This window comes from Grammomys surdaster, unplaced genomic scaffold, assembly GCF_004785775.1.
Source record: "Grammomys surdaster isolate TR1022 unplaced genomic scaffold, NIH_TR_1.0 185, whole genome shotgun sequence".
Lineage (NCBI taxonomy): Eukaryota > Metazoa > Chordata > Mammalia > Rodentia > Muridae > Grammomys > Grammomys surdaster.
The window spans coordinates 12,449,527-12,472,045 of NW_021604630.1; the positions used below are offsets into that span (position 1 = coordinate 12,449,527).

At 44.0% G+C, this 22,519-nt stretch overlaps 1 protein-coding gene across 1 annotated transcript in view; it reads left to right on the forward strand.

Annotated features, from left to right (window-relative positions):
- The first annotated feature begins 3,417 nt into the window (after positions 1-3,417).
- Positions 3,418-22,519, forward strand: part of Trmt9b (tRNA methyltransferase 9B (putative)) — a 52,991-nt gene continuing 33,889 nt past the window's right edge. The window contains exons 1-2 of the mRNA XM_028768242.1: positions 3,418-3,742; positions 4,029-4,230. The gene's annotated coding sequence lies outside the window, so the exon portion shown is untranslated. The remainder of the gene's footprint in view (positions 3,743-4,028; positions 4,231-22,519) is intronic.

Here is a 22,519-nt window from a genome sequence, read left to right on the forward strand (position 1 = left end):
TGGCGCTTGAGATGAGAGGTGTAGAAGTTGAGACTGTCGAAGCTGAAAATAACTCATGATTTTCCTTGGACTCAGAGACATAGCCAGGCAGGGTCCAGTTATTGAGGCGTGCTGCATCCCACTATACAGGATTTGTGGTACATACTAAGACACGACAAGATAGTGATGAATGTCAGACAAAAGGATGACAGAATCATTTGTTTATATTTTTTAGTGATTATATGTTTATTCTATATTTCCATAAAATAAATGATTTAAAACATCAGCTGGTACATTCTGGTTATAGCTTTTATAATGGTTCAAAAATATTTTATAAGAAATTGTTGATTTTACTAGCAAAAATAAAAAAAAAAGTTAAAAATCTAGAGAGATGGCACAGAGGTTATGAGATTATTTTGTTGTTGCAGAGGGCACAGGTTTGGATCACAGCACTGACATGGAAGTTACAAATCAACTGTTAACTCCAGTTCCAATGCCCTCCCTCTATTGACCTCTAAAGACCCAAGGCATGTCCGTGGTGTACACGCATGTCCAAAGGCACAACACTAAAGACACAAAAATCGAAAATAAAATAAATAAGTAGTTGTGTTTTAAAAAAAATTCGATTGAAAAGTGACTTGTTTTACAATAATTTGTCAAGGAAAACATTCATGGCTTGTGCTTATACAAGAAAGAAAGAAAGAAAGAAAGAAAGAAAGAAAGAGAGAGAGAGAGAGAGAGAGAGAGGGGGGAGGGGGAGAGGGAGAGAGAGAAGAAACCACCCAGGGAGCGCCATGGAAATGACACCCAGAGATGCCCCTGCCTGTCATGACAGAATCTAGGGCAATCAGGAGGTTGTACTATTGTATCAGGTCATGTGGGAAAAGAATCAGGTCGTCTCTGTTGATATACTTATTATGAAGCTATAAGAGAAAGGAAGGAAGAGCCGACTGTTGCTCTACAACCATTGGTCCATGAGGAAGCAACCACCTCAGGAAGTACAGTAAGGTGACCTTCTCAGTTGCCAAGGTGTCTGCTGCTCCCTACTATAAAACAAGCCTGGCGCTGGTTTTGCTTCTTCTAAGGCAGAGAACAAAACAATTAACAGTGCAGCTGAGAAGGTTCATAGCCTGAGTTCTAACCCACAAGCCCCCTCTAAAACAGCCACGGAAAAGGTTTGAACTGTACAGGGGTCACTCTCTGTGATGGCTAGTTTTGATTGTCGACTTGATACCATGTAGAAGCACCTGGGAGGAGAATCTCATGGAAAAATCTGGATTGGGTTGGCCAGTGGGTGTACCTGTCAGGGATTTTCTTAGTTGGGAAGCCCCATCCTGAAAGCAGCTGCACAATTTCATGGACTGGTCCTGAACTGATTGAAAACTGGGGAGCCAGCTGAGCACTCGTGTGCATTCACTAATTCCTGCTTTCTGCTCTTGAACAAGAGTGTGGACTGACTAGATGTTTCGAATCCTTGTGTCTTGACTTTCCTGCAGCGAAAGTTGCACCCCACCTCCCAGGAGCTATCTTAGGATCCTCAAATGAAAGACACACACACGCATACACACACACACACACACACACACACACACACACACACACTAGCTTATTTTAAAATTCCTTGGCTACCTCAAATGCTGGGCACTCCTAAACCTTCCCTGTTACCCCAGGCTCATTCAGGGAATTGACCAGTGACCACTTACTCAAAATCTCACATGGCCGATTGGCTCTTGCCGCTCTTTCATACCAGAGTTCTGGAGATTATCTCTCTTCTCGCCTCTGCATCCTACCCTGCACAAGTCTAAGGGTTCCGCCCTTGCCCAGCCATTGGTGGTTGGCATCTTTATTGATCGATCAAAAACCAATTGGGCACAAGGACCTTTAGCGTTTGGACATGCAGATTCCTAAACGAATTGAAGCTTTAGAACCAATCTCTAATGTTTCCCTGTAGAGGTGACCTGGAACCTGGAACTATGAACCAAATAAACCCTTTCCCATGAAGTTGCTTTTGCCTGTTGCCTGCTGGGCATGTTGTCACAGCAACAGGAAAAAAAACCAAAAAGCCAAGACACCTCTAATACAGTGCATTCCTGGTGGTAACCAAGACACCAATGTACCTGACTGAGCTAGTCATGTGATGGGCAATGCCAGGTGTATGCAGGTTAGTATTGTGGGTGCCTATCTCCGATTGGGGAAGCAAGCTATGCAGGTATACTGAGACATTCGCATGGACGAAACAGGTGTTCAGAGACTTCAATCTTCTCCTTCTGATGTGCCAGATCTGAAGAACTAAATAAAGGTGGGATCAAGTAACATCATCACCATCACAATAATATGAGTCATATCACATAGTACAGTCTTAAAAGGTAATTTTAAAATGAACCAAGCTAGCCGGGCGGTGGTGGCACACGCCTTTAATCCCAGCACTCGGGAGGCAAAGGCAGGCAGATTTCTGAGTTCGAGGCCAGCCTGGTCTACTGAGTGAGTTCCAGGACAGCCAGGGCTACACAGAGAAACCCTGTCTCGAAAATCCAAAAAAAAAAAAGAACCAAGCTAATTAGGCAGTATATAGGTTTTGTTTTTTGATTTTTTTTTTCTGTAAGTCCAGAAAAAAACAGGTAATAGCTTCTCAGCATTCTACAGTGGTCTGGTTTCTGTTGATGCTGTGTCAACGCATATCATTTATTGTAAGAGGATATCCATTGTTTCTATTAAAATTCTTCTTACTGCTAATGTCATATGTATCACCACTGACATATTATTTCCTTTTTCATTTATTTAACATTTTATTTATTACTCGCGTGTGTGTGTGTGTGTGTGTGTGTGTTTATGTGAGTGCATGTGTGTGCCTCAGCTCATGCGGAGGTCTCTACAGAGGACTAGGAGATGGCTATTTTGTTACTCTTGGCAATGCAATAGAAATCCAAACAGAACTTCTCCCTGGGCCACCCCAGTAGACTGAATACTAGAACATTATCCTTGAATTAAACTATGTGATCTCCAGCAGCCCTAGTGGCGTTATAAATGCACATTGTCGTTGGGAGACCGTAGATGAGCCCCTACCAACACCCATTAACAGGACAGCAACTTAACATTGGGTTCTAAAAGCCAGCAAAACATTACTGAATGTGCTGGGCTCCGATTCCGGAGAAGATGTATTTAAAAAAAAAAAAGTACAGAGAACCCTGCCGGTAACTGTGTTGTTTACTAATAGGGGTTGAAGGTTATTAGTTATGACACTGAAACTAATTAACACTATTATTGCAGAAACAATGATCTATGTCCATTTGGGGCGATCCCTTCTAAATTCCACCCTGCACTGATGTGACATGCGCTGCTTTTGACCCGCTCATTTGAGCAAAACATTGAAAAGATTAAGCAAGCGTGCCTATGAGGTGACGGGTTGGACTTGATTCCTCCTGAGTCAGCCCTCGTGCCCAGATACCCGGTAGGGATTTTTCTATTACAGTATGTTGCGGTCAGGATCAAAAGGGAAGAGTTGGGCTCAGGGTCACGTGGGTGTCACCACAGGTACTGAGCTGCGCTTAGGGCCCGCCAGGTGTACCTGCCCAGTGGCGTCTCTCCTGCTTAAAACCCTTCACACCACCAGACACTGGAGTAGAGCGAGGTGGGGGACAGGAAGGTCATCCTGATCCCAGCCTCTGGAACGTCCTGACGCGGCGATCGCAGGGGACAGAGCGGTCACACCGCTCGGGCTCCGCTGCGCCGCACCGAGCCGACTCCGAGGCGCCGTGGGCTTGTGGTCCTAGCCTGGGGAGAGGTGAGGGCGGGTCCAGTCGGCGGGGACCGCGCTGGGTGGGGGTCGCGGGAAGTCGCAGCTGCTATCACTCTGGCGCCCAAGCCGTGCAGCTCGGCAGAAGGTCCCCACGCGAGCCCGGGTGCGCGCGGCCTCACGGCTGCATTCCAACTTCTCTACGGAGCCGCGCTCCAGCCCGGGCGCGCGCTTCCGTCCTGCGCGCGCTCCCGCTCACCCTCCCCCGACCCCCTCCCTCTCTCCACTTCTCTCCCTTTCATTCTCACGCTCCTAGGCCGACCCGGGGAAGTTGCATCCTGGATAGCCCGGGCTGCGACGCTGAAGAGTGCTCCGCCGAGCCTCCCGCCCCGGATAGAGACCGCCCAAACCCGGTTGCTGACCTTCGTCTGCACCGCTCTATGGAATCTTCGCTGCTCTAGTTGCAGCCGCTCTGCACCCCCAGGACTGCCAGAGCGCCCGAGATCTGGCAAGCCTCGGTGAGTTCCCGGTCTTCCTCGGCCATCCTTGTTAACGGTGGGAGAACCTGTTTACCCTGCAAACTTGAGGCGTGACCAAAGCAGAGCAGCCTGCCTTGCAGGACGTGCTTCAGATGGCAGGGAGGATAAACAGGCTCTCAGAGTCCAAGGCGACAAGCTCAGAGGTATAAAGGTGAAGATGAATTCTTGTTTCTGATCACACGTGTATCTTTCCCTTTAAAAGCCGTGACTTGGGAAATGGTTTTCTACCCAGCAGGAGGCGGGAACTAAGATAACTCAGCAGCCTGAAAGTTTCCAAAGCTGAGGATGAAAATACAATTTACTGGAAGGAAAGTCAAAGCAGGATTGTGGGATCTATACAATGATACGTGCCTCCTGTGTGCGCCTGTTTGAAACAACTTGAGCTCTTTGTCATAAATAACATATAGAAAGAGACAAAGATGCAAACAACTCCCAGCCCAGCCTTTCTTTGTATATTAGTTGGCGTGCATGAAATCTTTAAAATGCACCTAGGAAATTTCGTGCAGGAAAAGGTTACACTAGATTCCGGAGATTAAGGTTATTCCCAATACACCAGCAAGGACTGGCATTTAACACTTTTCCCCCCAGGTAAAAGCACTGTTATTCCCACAGCTCATTAAGGTATCTATTCTTTCTGCTTGCTGGAAAAAAATCAGTGATTTAATTTGTACTGAAGTTTAGTGAAGGGAAAGTTGTAGGATTTTTCAGAGGTCAAGACCCCTGCCAGCCTGCTAGGGCAGTGTAGACAGCTCTGGAGATGTGAGCCATTAGTGCCTTAGGGACACTTGGGGGTGAGTCTCTGGAGGTAAAGATCTCTGGGGAAGAATGACCAACAGCCACTGTCTGACTGTGTGTGTTGTATTTAAAAGGAGACTGTTACAAGTTGCAAAGCATCTCATCACTAAGGAAACCGTTCCAGAGAACTGCTGCTTTGTCGGTGCCACATTTGAAAAAAGAGCTCTTTACATGCTCCTTTCCTTATTGAGAAGAAAGCCTGCTCTAGAAAGATCTGGTTGCTCTAGTGATGCTCTTTGGACATAGTTTGTCCTTTGGTGTATGTCTTAGTATACCTAAGGTAGTTCAGGTATTCTAATGTTTCCTCCTGCCAAAGGAATGATGACATTGAAAAGGCTTGGTCTGCATAGTTAAGAACTTAACCTGATTTTAAATGTAGGGGCTAGGTAGCAGTGGATTCCCAGGAAACCTTAAACCTCCATTTTGTGTTTTGTTTATTGCGTTTATAAAGCCAAATCTTACTGATGTTTGGAGGACTGTAAACAAAAGTGCTAACTGGGCTTAGTTCTGAAGGGTAGGGGTGTCTGCTTCTTTAAGACTTGAACTCTGTGTGTCTATCCGACTATCAAGGTTGTGTCACTGCTCTGAAGAAGCCACAGTTGGCACTACACAGCACCTTGACGTTGAGAGAAAAGTTCCTGGTGATGCTCTGGCTGATATTCTTAAACAGGATCTGAGCAAAAGATGTCATTGAAACGAGCCTATGGCATAACCAATTGTAGTGATTCGTTGTCATCGTCGATGCCGATGGCCTTCTGTACGTCCCTGCTCTCACTCTTACACAAGGAGGGTCTGTTCTAAATACAGTAGCATGAAAGCATGATGAAAACTGTGGACTGTATTTGAAGAGAGACTGGGGGACTAAAGCCAAAGTGAGCTCAACTCATAATTTGATCCCCTAGAAACCTGACAGAGTAGTGAAACTAAGGGACAAGTTGAATGTCCCTTAACTTTTGTGACTCACTTCTGAGAGAGAATTTTGCTTAAGGACCTTTGATAAGAGGTTCTCAAAGTGGGTGAATGTTATTCATTTGGGGAACTTCTAAACCAAAGGCACCAAAGAAGCACGCAAAGAAGGCATTTTTGAGTTGTAACCAGGTCTACTAAACTGAAGCCCAGCTTGAGCTTGAGTGACGGCAGCTTCTCTTCCCATCTGAACCTTCTTCTCCCTCTCAAGGTTCTCCTCTGACCCCAGGCCCAGGAAACCTAAACCCCACCCATGTCTCTTCTGTGAAGGTATTGGCTGTTGGCATCTTTATTTACCAATCAGAAATACCTTGGGGACAGGGTCACATGGCATCTCTTCGGTCTACATGCATACCCCAGATCTTGGGGGTTCACATATAGCATTACAATAGACAGCAAGGCCAAGCCTCATACCCCCAGCACTGTCTTCCAATGATAAACAAGGTTTAGATTAATCTTCCTTTTATATAAACATATTTTTTTTCCTATTGGTCGCACAGATATTTTATTTGAATCTGGGGATCCATCAAGGATGTTTAGGGAATGATTCATCTTGAAATTTCATGGGGAAGGCTCTGGTCTCTCAGAGGATAGTTTAGATTAGAAACATGGAAACATTCTCCCCTGGTGGGCAGATCTCCCAAGGTCATTTGAAGGACTTGTGGTTGGTCATCTTCTGCACAGAGGTGGATTCATTATTTTTCTTTGTCTTTGCCTTTCCTCTCTTTACTTCTGTCTTTCCTTCCTTAGTTATTTCTCAGCATGTCTAATGATGTTTTGGCTTAAACTCCATCCCTTCATCTATGTAGTCCAGGTGGGCTCTGTGGCCTTGTTCTCTAACACACAGTTGTGTGTCAGATGGGCACAGTCCCCTTCATTTTTCTCCCAAAGCACTTCCTACCATCCTTGCATTGAATGCTCCCATTCTGGTGACAAAAATTGCCACAGTGACTTAAGCAGAAAAGGGCTTAGTGTGGAGATGAAGTGGTCACAGGAAAGTTAAAGAGGAGGGATGCTAACTGAAGGAAGGGGAGAGCGTCTGTGAGCTCCATCAGATTCCTGCCAAGCAGCTGGGCTGAAGCGGCCCCGGGGCTGCTGCCTTCGTGGCCACTGTTGGAATTCTGAGAATCAAGCACCAGCTGACTTCATGAACGTGTCATTTTTCTGTATTCCACTAATCAGAGGAAATGCTGCAATCTTCACCCCAAGAGCCAAGGGAGTGAACACCGTTGCCAACAGCAAAAACAGGCCAGCCAATAACATCCCTAGACACTTTCTGATTCCTTCTCCAACTATTCTCTCTGGTAGAACCTGACCTCTATCTTGCATCCTTCTAAGAATTCTGGGAAATGGAGTCTACAGATTTCTAGTCTCGGAGTTGATGGAATGAACACTTGGAGACTGAGATTTGAGTGGCAGGCCATCACATCAAACACATATCTAAAACATCAAAGTAGGCTAAGACCGATTCCGGTTAATATTTTGTTTTGTTTTATTTTTTTTAAAAAAGTGAAAAAAGAAAGTTGGTAAACAAGTTTTCTTTCAAACAGAAGTATATTGTAGGTACAGAGTTGAAATTTCTAGAAAGAAAAAGTGTTAAGTAAATAAGACTTACTGAGTTGTGGCTATACATCTAAACATAAAAATATTCTTCGGTTTGGGTTGGTAATCAAAATAAAATATTAGGAAAATGAGTTTTTATATGTAACTGTGTGTTTCTATGGTGTTTGTGTGGTGCTTACTAGTGTGGATGTGTGACTGTGTGTATACAGGCTTACGGGTCAGAAGTTGGTGTTGGATGTCTTTCTTTGATGGTTGTCCACAGTTGTTGAGACAGGATCTCTCTGTGAATGTGACAATCATCAGTTCAGCTGGCGGATAAGCTTGAGAGATCCACTTGTCTCTCCAGTCTTTCCCAACCAGTGCTGGGGTTGTAGACACAAGCCATGATTCCTGATTTCTTACATGAGTTCTGGGAAATCCCAGGTCAAGCCTTCATGCTTCCCCAGCAGGCACTGTAGCCTAAGCCATCCTTCTTGTCACAGAAAAAAAAAAGACTTTTTAAAATGATCCTCGCCACCAAAGCGTCAGCTAGCAATACCCATTCCATGACCCAAAAAACAAAGGAAGACCACAGTCCATTCAGAAATCATAGTCTCTAGCTGGCTGGTTCATTTATTAGATGAATCACCTGTAAAGTTGTGTTTTTGCTGACTCTTTCTTTCCTCTGCAACATTCACAGTACTCTTTTTAATGCTGACAAAAACAGAAATGATTCGTTTCTTGGATAGCAAAATAAAAGTATGCTTGGATTTACTCCAATCACTTTTTTCAGGCCCTGGCTTTGGTCAGATTCCTTTTTTCCCCCCAAATCTCTTCTCTTCTGTTAGTAAATTATGACCTTGTTTGCACTCAGAAAGTGCATTAGGATGTCTAGGAATAGTCTCTATCATTAAATAAAGTCATCTTTACTTTGCTGCTCAAACTTGGGAAAAGAGAGGAGAGCAAAGCAGATTGGAAAGCATAATGAATTTGTTAGTCTGTTTCATCAGTGTTCTTGTATTGAACGTTATCTCTTAAAAGACGACAACCAATTCATTCTCTTCCCTAGTGATGGATGAGAAGCACTTAAATCCAGAATTACAAATGTTACCTGGATAAATCATACTCTCATACGACTGTATGCTTCAGGTGTAGTGATGACATCAGTAATTTAGCCACTCAATCTCTTGCCATCAAGGATGAACAGAGCTAAATGTTGCTGTGATCCATGAATAGCCCCTCGGGGGCTTCAAGCTGTTGTTCATGAAGTCCATTTATTGCTGTTTGACTCTAATATGGATCTAGTAATTATAAAGGAAAGTAGGAGATACTAACCTTTCTATGACATGTAAATGACCCTCCCCCATTACAGCTTCTCTTCCTTTCCCTAGTTTTCCTCTTTAAGTCATAGTTGAGCAAACATCGGGAGTAGAGCTCTGTGTTTCTCTCTCGGGGCTGTAAGGGTGACACATTCTTGCCTGGTCCAAACATATTGAGTGTACTTGAAGATAACGCTGTTTACAAAACTGCTGTTGCACACTGCGAGTCAATACGCAGCTAAAAAGATGATTCGACAGTTAAAAATGGTTGCTGCTCTTTGCAGAAGGCCTAGCCTCAGATCCCAGAACCAACCTGATGGCCCACAACTTTCTGTAACTCTAGTTCCAGAGGGTCCAATGCCCTCTTCTGGCCTCCGTGAACATGAGGTACGTACATAGTCTGCATACATACGTGCAGGCAAAGAGTCATAGACATAAAAGTTTAAGAAGTCATAAAAGAAAATCAAAATCATTTTTTTATTTGCTAAGTATTATATAGTGTAGGCCATCCAAATGTGGCTCTTCCTGGTTAGGTCACTGGAGTGCTGATTTCAAAGGGAGATGAGTAGTAAGCACACGTGTGGGCTTTTTGTTTGTTTCGTTTCATTTTCCATGTCTTTAACAAATTTGAGGACTCATGGAGGGACTGACATCTATGGTGTAAATGATAGTGTTAGGACAGCATGTCTGATGGCTAATTTCAATGGTCAGTTTTCCTAGATTTACAGTCACTGTACTGGTTGGTTTTGTGTCAAATTGATATAAGCTAGAGTCATCAGAAAGGAAGGAGCCTTAATTGAAGAAATGGTTCCATAAGATCTAGTGTTGAGGTAAATATTTAAAATTGGCTGCCGGTCAAACCTACTATCTAAGCTGAGGCGGCTCTGCCTAGCTTAGTCGCCATGTTTCACGTGAGTGCAGCAGCTAGAAATGGCCAGCCAGAAACACCAGCCCTGCCACCCATGAGACGCCAACATGGGAGATGGCCCTGCCAATCTTTTAGCTGTCTCCACAAGGCTGGGCATTGCCCAGACCATCCCGCCAACCATTCGGGCTCGGTACAAGTGAGACTCTAATGCTTAGATTATCCAAAGGCTTTATATATTTGGTAATGATCAATAACAAGGTGCCCATACAATTAGAAGTGTAACCCAATACCCAACCTAGATTTACCAACTACCTTTGACTGCCAGAGACCCTCGAACAGAACATCTGCCTCCATGTACCTCTCTCTCTCTCTCTCTCTCTCTCTCTCTCTCTCTCTCTCTCTCTCGCCTCTCTCCCCCCCTCTTTATCTCTCTCTCTCTCTCTCTCTCTCTCTCTCTTTCTCTCTCTCTCTCTTTCTCTCCTAGCTCCTCCTCTTCCTTCTCCTCCTCTCCTTCTTACTCCTCCTCTTCCTCTCCTTATTTCTTCCACCTTAGCTCCTCCTACAATCTAGCTGTAAGTGATTTTCTTAATTAGTGATTGATGGCAGAGGGCTCAGCCCATTGTGGGTGGTGACATCCCCTGGGCTGGTGGTCCTGGGTTTTATAAGAAAGCAGGCTGAGCAAGCCAAGGGAAGCAAGCCAGGAAGCAGCTCCCCCTCCATGGCCTTTGCATCAGATCCTGCCTCCAGGACCCTGCTGTGTTTCAATGTGTGCCATGACTTCCTTTGATAAGGAACAGTGATATGGAAGTGTAAGCCAAATAAACCCTTTTCTCCCCAACTTGCTTTTGGTCATGATGTTTCATCGCAGCAATAGAAATCCTAACTAAGACAGTTTTCGTGGAAACACACTTTAGGGTATGCTTATATAGATGTTTCTTAAAAGATTTAACTGAAGGAAGGCTGGCCCATCCTGAGTGTGGGTGGCACCACTGGGCTGTGGTCCTGGTCTTCTGTGGTCAAGAAGAAAGTGGGCTTCACATTTCTCTTTTCTAGCTTCCTCACTATGGATGAAATGCCTCATGCTCCTATATCTATGCCTTCCCTCCCATGACTTCTTGTGGGTCAAAACTCGTGGGGGTCGTGGGCAAGGGGCACAGGCATGGGCTCCAATGTAGTCCCTCAAACCCCTGTTACAGCGGAGAGAGAGAGCCCTGTGGACGGCTGGGTAGGGGAGAGCGGGGCCCAGTGTGCTGGCGGGACACAGGGCGTGTCACAGTTGTGTACCACAGTCGCGGCTGAGTCCCCCAGGGGCCCCACGAAGGCGGTGCACAGACCCCTGCTGTAGAGACGGAGCTCCGCAGGCTGGTAGAGCACAGAGAGCGCAGGGACTGGCGGAGAAGACCTTTTCCCCCACCCCCGCGCTAGTTTTCCATTTATTCAATGAGTCCAGAGTTCTAAGAGACACATGGAGTTGAAGACATGTAGATTTATTGACATGATGATGAGTCTGAATGATGGCGTGCTCTCCCAAAAAAACGCCAGAAGGGGTTTCCTCATATTGGAAGGGGGAAGGGCGGGGCCAGGGCCTTTAGGTAATATGTGAATCTTGAGGCAGAGATCTGTTCGCTCGCCCTCTACCTGGGCTTTACGTGACTCATTGCATGTTACATGGAGACCTCATGTCAGGTCTCTGGGTTCTGGGGGCGTGGCCAAACACCCCAGGATTTCCACAGCCCCACAACTTCTCACCATGGTAGTTGAGTCACGATGACAAGAAAGGTAACTAAGACAGCGTGTTTCTTTTAAGTATAGAGAGCAGTGGCTTGCTGGCAGAGATGGTGCTGTATTTGCTCATGGTTAGGTAGAAGGTACAATGAATTGAAACGATGCTTCTGACTTCAGAGAATATTTACATTGACAATAAAAAGGGACCCGGGGAGCAAAGACAGTAACAGATGTGTAGGAACATATGTTTATTTACTTATGTGGGGGTGGGAGCAGGTTAGTGGACATGTGTGTGTAAGTGCCCTCAGAGGCCAGAAGAGGGAATTGGATCCCTAGAGCTGGAGATGTAAATAGGTTGGTGCTGACAAATGTGGATGCTCGGAACTGAACTCGGGTCCTCTGGAAGAGCAGTGTGATAGCTCTTGGCCTCAGAGCCATCTCCCCAAGCCCCATGCCTTTATTTTATCTTTTTTTTTTTTTAATCTATAGAAACTGAACCATGGGATTCTATTCAACATTCAGAAGTTTTAACATTTAAAGTAGTAATTCCATAGGAAGGTTGCTTTTGATATTTGAATGTGATCTGTACATAGTAAAAATCAGTTAAAAATGATCACACTCTATAGAGTTTCACTGGACATCAAATCTATAGTCATTCAAGAAAATGCAGATATATACATTTGCCAACAAAGATGAAGGAACAATGGTTTGTTCAACTAGATGTTGTAGAAGCAGGTGTAGCAATATCCTCGATGTCTTATTATCTAAGTCAGGACACCTTTGAGAGTGAATGGGACACTATTAATGACTGTCCTAGAGAAAGAAGCATACATGGAGACTGTGTTATTTAAATATGGAGTGACCAAGGTTTATGGTGACCCAAGATTAAGACTTATTATATCTGTAGTCCCTAGTGTTGCCAGAAACCACGTGGAAATCCATGGTATATGCCCCTGGTGACTATAAAGAACAAGGAAGCTATTTTTGCCATGTTATTGATGACTGCAGACTCACAGTTGAGAAAAAGAGACCTAGAAAGCTTCTGTGACAACCCTATTCCCACTTCACTATGACCCTACCCACACTCCCAAGTAACAGCCTAGACATAAAGCTGTCAAAGAGAACTGAAAAATTGTGATAAGGATGCTGAAGTCTAGCTCTCCGAAATTGATGGCTTCTGGTAGGAGTAGAGGTTGGAAGGACTCAGTTTTCATTAAGAGGCTGGCCACCAGGAGTTTAATCATGTTCTAGTCAATACAAATTGGACTTGGTTGTCTTCTTCCTCTTCTTTTTCCTCCTCCTTTTCTTCCTCTTCCTCTTCCTCTTTCTCTGCTTCTGCATTTTCTTTCTCTTCCTCTGTTTCTGCTTCTTTCTCTGCTTCTTCCTCCTCCACTTCCTCTTCCTCTTCCTCTCTCTTTCTCTTCCTCCTCCTCCCCTCCCCTCCCCCCTCCCCCTTCCCTCCCTCCCTCCCCTCCTCTTCCTCCTCCTCCTCCTTCTTCTCCGTCATTTATGTCACAGTTGATAGTGTAGTCATTGTTTGTGTCTTTATCTTAGGCTTCTTTTGGGGGGAGTTGTCACAAGGGCTGGGGGGGCAGTTCTGGGAGGACTAGAAAGTGAGTGTGATGGGATTCATGATGTAAAATTCACAGAGTCAATAAAAAATATCATGTTAAAAGACTTTACTCCTGTACATGAGTGTCTATCTATCTACAACACTGACTTTTTACAAAGTTATTAAGCAGCCCTAACTAAACAATAATGTTTTAACCAGTTCTAAGGTATAGCTCCGTGTTACCTGGTGATAATCACCTCGTTGTACAACGGCCAGAACTTCCCAACTCCAGAACTCTTTACTTTCTCAAAATGGAGCATCAGGCCCATTGGATAGCTCACCATATCCCCACCTTCAATCCCCAGTAGCTTTTGTCCTTTAAGTGTGGCTATTCTAGGAATCTCACAAAAATAGACTCACACACTTATTTACTGCACTGAGCCTGACATATTTCACTTACCATAATGTGTTCAGTGTGTGGTACCCATCATTTGTCCATGCCTCTCATCTATGTTGTAGTGTGTATCAGAATCTACTCTTTTTTTTTTTAAGGCTGAATAGTTGTCCTAGTTAGGATTCCTATTGTTTTGATGAGACATCATGACCAAAAGCAAGTGGTGGAGGAAAGGGTTTATTTAGCTTATACTTCCACATTGTGGTCCATCACTGGAGGAAGCCAGGCCAGTAACTCAGACAGGTCAGGAAGCTAGAGGCAGGAGCTGATGCAGAGGCCATGGAGGAGTGCTGCTTACTGGGTTGCTCCCATGGCTTGCCCAGTTTGCTTTCTTATAGACCCCAGGATCACCAGCCCAGAGATGGCACCACCCACAATGGCCTGGGTCCTCGTCCATCAATCACTAATGAGAAAATGCCCCACAGGGCTCTCTGTGGCTGGATCTTATGGTATCTCCCATGGCATCCCACTCAAGGAAGGAAGCCCATTTTCCTGTCGTAACCTCCGCAGTGCACAGACCACAGATGCTGCTAGGAGAAAGGAGTTCCATCTAGACTTTGAGTTTTTATTCAAGTGAGCATCCTTCAGCAGCACAAAGAACCAGCAGAACAGTATGAGTTGAAGAGCAGAATGTTCCATGTAATCAAGAGCATATCTGTAACAGGGACCAGGAATTTCCTGAGAAAGAGGAAGCAACAGTTGTTGTTGGAAACTGGAGGAAAAGGAAACTGGCTCTTCCCGGATGTGACCTCTAGTCACAGAGACAAGTCTTCTAGCATTAGCTGTGAAAGTACATAGCAGAAGGCCGTTGTCAGGAACATTGGCATGGGAGATCTCAACCAAGCTCTTCCTTCATGAAGTACAAGCATCAGAGAATAATTCTTTGAAACTGCGTATAATTCCATTTCCCCAGGTAGGTACAATCCTAGGAAGTAATACTAGCATTTCTGAAACAAAGGAGGACTTGCCACAGTCACTGGGTAGGAATTGTTCTCCCTTTTTGAATCCCTATTCACCGCTGGCTATGTGTAAACCTCACAGGAAAAACGTGTACATCTATGAAAGCACTCTTGAAGTGATGTGATAAACTGTTGACCATCTATAGTAAATGAACTACAGAAAATACATCTGTAGAAGTTATGAGCTAATCAGAAACAATAGATGAGGGTTGTCATTTACAAAAAAAAAAAAAAATGAGCCCAAAGGCCTGGGGGTTCGGGAGTGGGGGAGCTCAGGGATTCAGAGTACGTGCAGCTTTTCCAGAGGACCCATATTCAACCTCTTACACCCATGTGGCAGCTCACCATCATCTTTAATGCTGGTTTTAGAAGTTCTACCCTCTTCTGCCCTCTGTGGACACCAGGCATGCACACAGTACACAGGCATAGATGCAGGAAAAAAAAAATCCCATGCACAAAAAAAACTGAAATAAAGTGATAAAGCAAGACCTGAGCCCAACGTGAGTTCCTTACAGATACCTTGAATGAAAAGCCTCCTCCTGAGTATTCAAGATGAAAAACTAGTGGGCAGGTTCATCAAAACTCTCATGGCAGCTTTATTCATAATTGCTAACAACTGGAGGCAACTGAGAGGTCCGTAGGTGAACGGTTAAACTGTGCTATGTTCATACAAAGAAGTAATAGCTTGTACTTAAAAGGAAATGACCTTAGGAAGACCCAAAGGAAATTAAGATACATATTACTAAGTTAAAGAAACCAGTCTAAGAAAAAAGGAGAAAGATGTTATGGCTCCACTAACTGACATTCTGGAAAAGCAAAACTATAGACAGTATAAATGATGAAGATTGCCGGGGTGCAGGATACAGGGGAAGATGAGTAGGAGGCATTTAGGATATTCTAGGGACATAAACTCTTTTGTGTTATTGCTGCAGTGGATACACAATATTATATATCTGACAAAATTCAGAATTGTACACTACAAAGATCGAAAACTAGAATAGACTATGGATACTGGTTACTAACAATGAATCAACATTAGTCCACTCGTCGTAAACTGTCTCACCTGTGCAAGCTTTTAGTTTGAGCATATCATAAGATACTTTTTACCACTTAGACATTCTGTTGGCACAAGATGCATAAAGCATTAATTCGAGGGGTCTGAATGACAGTATGTCAAGTACTAAGTGCATATATCTATGTCACAGTGTGAGTAGTGCCCCTGTCATGTGCTCAGCAGAAGAGTCTCCTAAATGACTCGGCACCTTCAGGTGCAGACATTGCATCTGAGCTTTTAGCAGCAGGTAGGGAGAATGCACACAGGCTTCTAAGTCAAGTAATCTGTCCTTGCCGTGCAATTTCATATTGGTTAAAGACTTGGGGAAGAACCCATAGACTCCATTTACTGATGCATTAACCCAGGCTAAATGTGAGGCAGGGAGCTGCAAAGCTGTACATCACCTTGCCCTCCTGCTTGCAGCTGCAGGCTTGATCTGGCTTCTCTGGATCACCTCCTATGTAGAAAGCTTGAGGCTTTGTGCCAAGTTAGCAGCAATGTGGGTGAGCTCTTATTTGGCGAGGGCACATATTGTGGTTCCTATATAAGATGGAAAAGCTGTATCCTACAGGAGTCCCATAAGAAGCTACACAGAGACATCCATAAGGATGCAGAACACGTAGAAATATATCAGTAACACTGTTGAGCTATCTACTGCTAACTTTTTTTTTTTTAACTCAGCCAAAGTAATTCATGATCTCATGTCTGGTCATCTGTCTATTTTACTTGTTAAAATGCAGGCTTTTGGAAATGTATTGGCAGCACGTGCACACAGAAGCCTTTTATCCTCATTATGGTGACGCATTTTCTCCGGCATAAGCAGGATGGGTTTGTGTGTTACAGACTGTGTTACTGTCAGTTTTGAAATGTAGAAAGTCCTAGAAGTCCCAATAATGGCCCAGCTAAAGAAGAAAGACTTCATACTCTGCCATGTGTTTCACTTGAGGCAAGAAATACCTTGCCAATTATTTGTAAGGTTTCAAACTTTTCATGTGGAGTGGGTATGCCTACTTATATGTACATGTACCGTGTAAGTGCAGGGACCCTCAGTGGCCAGAAAGGGATATTGGATCCCCTGGAACTGGAGTTCCAGGCAGTTATGGGTACTGAGAACCTTTGGTGCATAAACTAAAGATCTGAAGGTCAATGGAGAATATGGAGCTTCCCAAGGAAGGTTGAGAGAACCGAGTCATCCTGGGTTGTTTCTGCTATTTGTCATGAATTTTCAAAAGTACAGTGTCTTGCCATTTTTTGAAACAATGCTTTTGCAATTCACCTGGTAAGTATATGACCGTACCTTACAGTCAGTGGATATATTCCGCTTTCTTGACAATACATAAATTATGAATAAGACAAAACAGATTGTAGCTTAGGTTCTATGTAACATTCTTTTCTGTCCATTTGTGAGAAACATTTCTCTCCTGCCTCGGGAGCTTTGGGTTAACCTCTCTTTCTCATTTTAAAGTTTCAAATTTAGAACCAGAACTCTCTCACCCTGATTCATCTGCTTGAAAAGTAGATTATAACTGCTTTCCCTGAAGGCTAAAAAGAGTATCTGTGGCTTTAAATCTGAAGTAATCATCAGTGTACAACTATACCTGGGCTTATCTCTGAAGAAACCAACCCAGTCATAAACTGCAGCATGGAAACTGAAAAAAAAATTAAACCTTTCCAAAACAATCTGGTTTATTCTGGGCACCGACCTAATAACTCCCGCTGCTAGGAGAAGTACAATTTGCTGCCACGGGCAGGCTTAAAAATGTCAAACACGTTCTTGCAAAATACAATGCAAGCTGCCTGCAGATGAAAGCATCCTTTTGACTGGCGTGATTCCTACTTCTGTGCAGCTTTCATAATTGTAGCACTTACTCAGAATTGAAAGCCTCTCCGTGTGATGTAAACAGTCACGCCCTCCAATGGTCCTGCGGAGCTTTTCATGGGTGCAAAGCAAGTGTGGGCTGCTGCAGACAATGGAGCAAACTGGAAGACCCACCTACAGAGGTCTCAGTGTCACTACACAAGACAGAACCCAGAGTGTGGGAGTGGGGCAGGGAGCCCAGCTGAAGAGGAGAAGGCTCTCATGTCTCAGGTGCAGCCAGCCTTCCAAGCATCTTCATCTCCTTATTAAAGTAGAGAGCTCACACAGCCTGTACACAGTCATCATAGGTGCCACCAAGTTCACTTATCCAAAGGTGACACTTCTGTAACCTGACGTTTGGTTCATGTTTTAGTTAGGACTCCAACAGAAATGGTTAATAGTAAGCCCAAAGCATATTAGAGAGTGAAGGAACCTGCTTGAGACCACTCGCTGGGTGAGAAGTCACAGCAGGTAGCAAGATGGGCTGCAGAGCAATTAGAAAACATCCCTTTTATCCATGGTTCTGTATCCACAGATTCAGCCAATTAGAAACCAAAACTACTGTGGAGGGAAAAACCCCACCTAAATACATAATTTTTATTCTTACTGTTTATTCACTGAACGATAAAGTTTGACAAGTATTTGCAGAACATTTGCATCATACCACTTACAAAGAACCTAGAGATTGTGTGATTCTTGCAGAGCGATGTGCATCATATGGGATAGGTAAATGTCATTTTCTATGCCACTTGAGCATCCTGCAGATCTTGATACCCTCAAGGTGGGCGTTCTTGGATGATTCTTGTAGATAATAGGTGACTATATTCAAACCAGGTAAGGCCGTAGTGAGTATCACTACTTCACAACTCGCTGTCCTAATTTGTCCTCAGTTGAAAAATGGTATTTATCAGCTGCTTAGAAGGAATAAAATTATTTAGCATAAATAGAAAGTCGTTTTGTGAAAGCCATTAAAATAAATAATACCTCAGTACTGAAACAGATCCATTTCTGCTGTTTCCTTCATTAAATATTGTGACAGCTTCTTCTTCAACTGATCTAAACATCAAGCTTAGCACAAATTTATTTAACAAGGACTCCAGATTAATACAGCGGATGGCACACGCCAACACCTTCTAACTTGCAAGAGCTGTGTTAGTTTCTTTTCCACTGCTGTGATAAGACACCATGACAAAGGCAACTTCTAGAAAAAAAGAGTATATTGGATGTGATAGTTTGTATATGCTTGGTCCAGGGAGTGGCACAATTTGGATGTGTGGTCTTATTGGAGTCGGTGTGGCTTTGTTGAAGGAAGTGTGTCACTGTGGGAGTGAGCTTTAAGACCCTCATTTTAGCTGCCTAGAAACTAGTCTTCTCCTAGCTGCTTTTGAAACAAGATGTAGAACTCTCAGTTCCTCCTGCACCATGCCTGCCTGGATGCCTCCATGCTTCCGCCTTGATGATAATGGACTGAACCTCTGAACCGTAAGCTAGCCCCAATTAAATGTTACCCTTATAGGAGTTGCATTGGTCACAGTATCTGTTCTCAGCAGTAAAATCCTAACTAAGACATTTGGTTTTACAGTTACAGAGGCTGAGTCTGTTACCATCAGGGCAGAGAGCATGGCAGCAGGAAGGCAGGCGTGGAGCCACAGTACTAGTTGAGAACTTACAACTTGAGCCACAACCATGAGTCAGAGCTAAGTGGGAATGGCGAGGCAGTGACACGATATGCCTTCTTTACCAAAACCATATTTCCTAGTCCTTTCCAAACAGTTACACACACACACACACACACACACACACACACACACACACACAAGGGTCCACATACTCAAACATATGAGCCTATGTAAGCCATTCTCATTCAAACCAGCAGTAGGACAGAGACAAAAGTTTGTGGATGCCTAGAAAGCATCTCACTTTTGTGGTCTGGATCAGGGAATCACCTTCTGGAGATGGAGCTTGAGCCTGTAGTGTTCAGTACCATATGGCTCACGTTTTATGGTGTTCCTTCTCATGTTTACTTTATAATAGATTATAATCCAAAGACATTCTGGACTCTGGTACTATCCAACATCCTTAGACCCTCAAAATTGTTCATCCTCCAGAGACATGGGAAATTGTCTTAGGGTTTTTACTGCTGTGAACAGACACCATGACCAAGGCAACTAGGTCTTAAAGCCCATGCCCACAGTGACACATCTACTCCAACAGGGCCACACTTTCTAATAGTGCCTCTCCTTGGGCCGAGCCTATATAAACCATCACAGAAATGTAGGTAAATAAATCATGGGCAGCACGAAAATAAGTTTTTTTGATAGTTCAGGAAGGATTGGATTGAGAGGCAGAAGTGTTCTACATGTTTGTACTCAAATATTGCTTCCCTCTGGAACCGTGGACATTTTCACTGATGTCTTTGGTCACTTAAATAATAAGATGGTGGGTGAGAATACAAAAGGAAAGTCACTAAAGGTTCAGGATCATGTGTCCCATGGTGGCAATGCAAGGTGGGCAGCTGGGGGTTGGCCTTGGGACATCGAGTCTGTTCCCAAGCTCTTGCTGTACTCTGTAGCTCCCACCCAAGGCTCAACCTCACTGGACCACAGTTAGGTGACAGGGGTGGTGATTTTCAAGGCAGGGGTGGTGATATTCTTCTCGTGTTAAAAAATGACATAAAAAGACATCCTGTTCCTGTTAGTATTGGTCCGTCTTAGGATGTCTGGATTTGGATTGATTTTAACTTTTTCCCACCAAAGCAGTATAAGCATCTGTTCTAATTAAAGCTGCTCTTTAAAATTGGCAAAGCCTCCTGACTTTTTTTCTAGTTTCTTTGTTAAAATAGTCACTTTCCCACTATGATGACAAACATTAATCTACCCGGTGCCAGATGGTATATTCTCAGTGGATGAGTGATTGCCAAGGTGTAATATTTTCAGAGCATTGTATGATAAAGCCATGCCGATGGTAACTGGGACCAAGCTTAGCCACTGGGTTTCAAGTGTTGCTACAGGTTTAACTTTGCCATCTTCCTCACAGGCTGAGGAGACTTTTAATACAGCTGCTTTTTAAAAGACAGCTATGTGCGCCCATGGATTAGATGGGTTAGCCAGTAACAGTGCTTGGTGGCCAAGCCCTGTGAGCTGAGATCAATCCCCAGGTCCCACATGGTAGACAGAGAAAGCTGAATCCCCACAACTTGTCCCGTGGCCTTCACATGTACACCGTGCCACACGTGTGCACACACATACACACAATAAGGAATGTAATTTTAAAAAGTCAATATCTACTATTTACATAGTAAACGAGAGACGCTTGTCCAATTATCAGTGTCGTCTATGTCAAGGGGCTGTGCAGAAGTCTGCAGAGGTAAGCCTGCACAACCTTCCTGGGTTGTGGCCTGTAAAGGATGATGTCAGAAGGGAACAAGGTCCACAGATCTTTCTGATTCTGATCCTTTAATCTAGAAACGGGTAGGCTTGCCTTTTAGACGAATTGGCTCCATGTGGATTTTTCTCTTCTAAATGAATGCTGTCTAATGACAGACACTTTGACAATCCCATCTTCTTTGTCATCAAGAACTAGGTACTTGTAATTAAGTATAAACCAGGTTGTTTCTTGCTTTCTAATCTGAGGTCTGGGTATTGATTATAAATTCAGTCAGTTTAGGAGGCCACCGATGACGACCATGTTCTCAGATGCTGGCTGGTGATGGTGAACTCCTCCATCTGTGTGTTTAGCTCTTACTGGATCAGGCAACCCAGAAAGCAACATTGTGCACATTCACAGGAACGTCAAGTGTATACGTTCCTCTCCTCCAGTAGGCATTTTCCTGTTGAACGGTGCCAGTCAATTACTAGATGTATGTGCAGCCACACTGTTCATTAACTACCCTGGCTCTACCCTGGCTTGGCCTGGCTACATTGCATGCAGCAGCAGGTCTATGGGAACAAAGTCAGAAGTCACATAGGTCTTGTGCATATATATATATATATATATATATATATATATATATATATATATCCTGCATTCAGCCTACTGGGAGGTTGGTTCCAGAGTGCGTAAAGTTGTCCTGCAGATACTTAGACGCCTTATGGAGAGTGACACAGTATTCCCATATAACCCATGAGCTTCCTTCCGTACACTTCTAAACATTTACATTAATTCTATTTCCTAATGCTAGCTGAATACTACATAAAGAACTATTGTATTATTTAGGAAATAAGGATTAGAAAAGGGTTGTGGATGTTCAGTACAGATCTACTATTTTTTTCTAAGGGCTTTAAATTTTTATTTAGATAACCTGTGTGTGTACTTTTATGTACAGAGGTCAGAGGACAACTCTCTGGAGTTGGCTGTCTACCACCATGGTATCTAGCGATCAAACACTACAAAGGTGTGTTCTGACCTCTATGTGCATGCTATGGCATAATCGTGCCCCCTACCCCTACACGCCTCCCAACACACAAAGTACTTCAATAAAAACACAAGGAGAACTTTAAGAAGGACAATTAATTATAGCTTCATTTGGAAATAGAAACAGGAATAACCTCCAAGCTTTGCACTAGCGACCTGCTTATTGTCTGTCCATCTGTCTGCCATGTCACACCTTGCCAGCCCCTGAATCTGAGTGTTATAATGGATTTGAAAGCGTTGGGGTACTCTTGGGCTGCATCAAGAATCAGAGCTTAGGGACTGAGGAGGTAAAAGCCGTGGAGGCAGAGCCTGCCTGGCACGCAGGAAGCCCTGGTTTAATCCTCAGCACCTCAGACTGATGTTCCAGGTGCCTCAGAAAGTTCCAGGCTATCCTGGGACACATGACACATCACCTTAAAATAACGGAGGTGGGGGGCAGGGGCACACACCAAAGAGGAAGCAATTCCTTTCAGAATTGTTTCTACAATTTGTCATTCTTGCTTTTGGTTGTATTTTTGAGAACTTTGTATATAAGTTCTGCAGCTGGAACACTTCTGGCCCTCCCTTCCCCCAACTCCTCCTGTGTTCCCTCCAAAGTTCATTTGTGTGTGTGTGTGTGTGTGCGCGCATGCACGTGTGCAAACATGTACATAGTGCCTGCTGAATCCATCTAGCACACTTGTATGGACTCTTGCCCAGGGCCAACCACTTGAGATTGTTGGTAGCACATTTTTTCAGCATGCAAACATGTTGTGACTTCTAC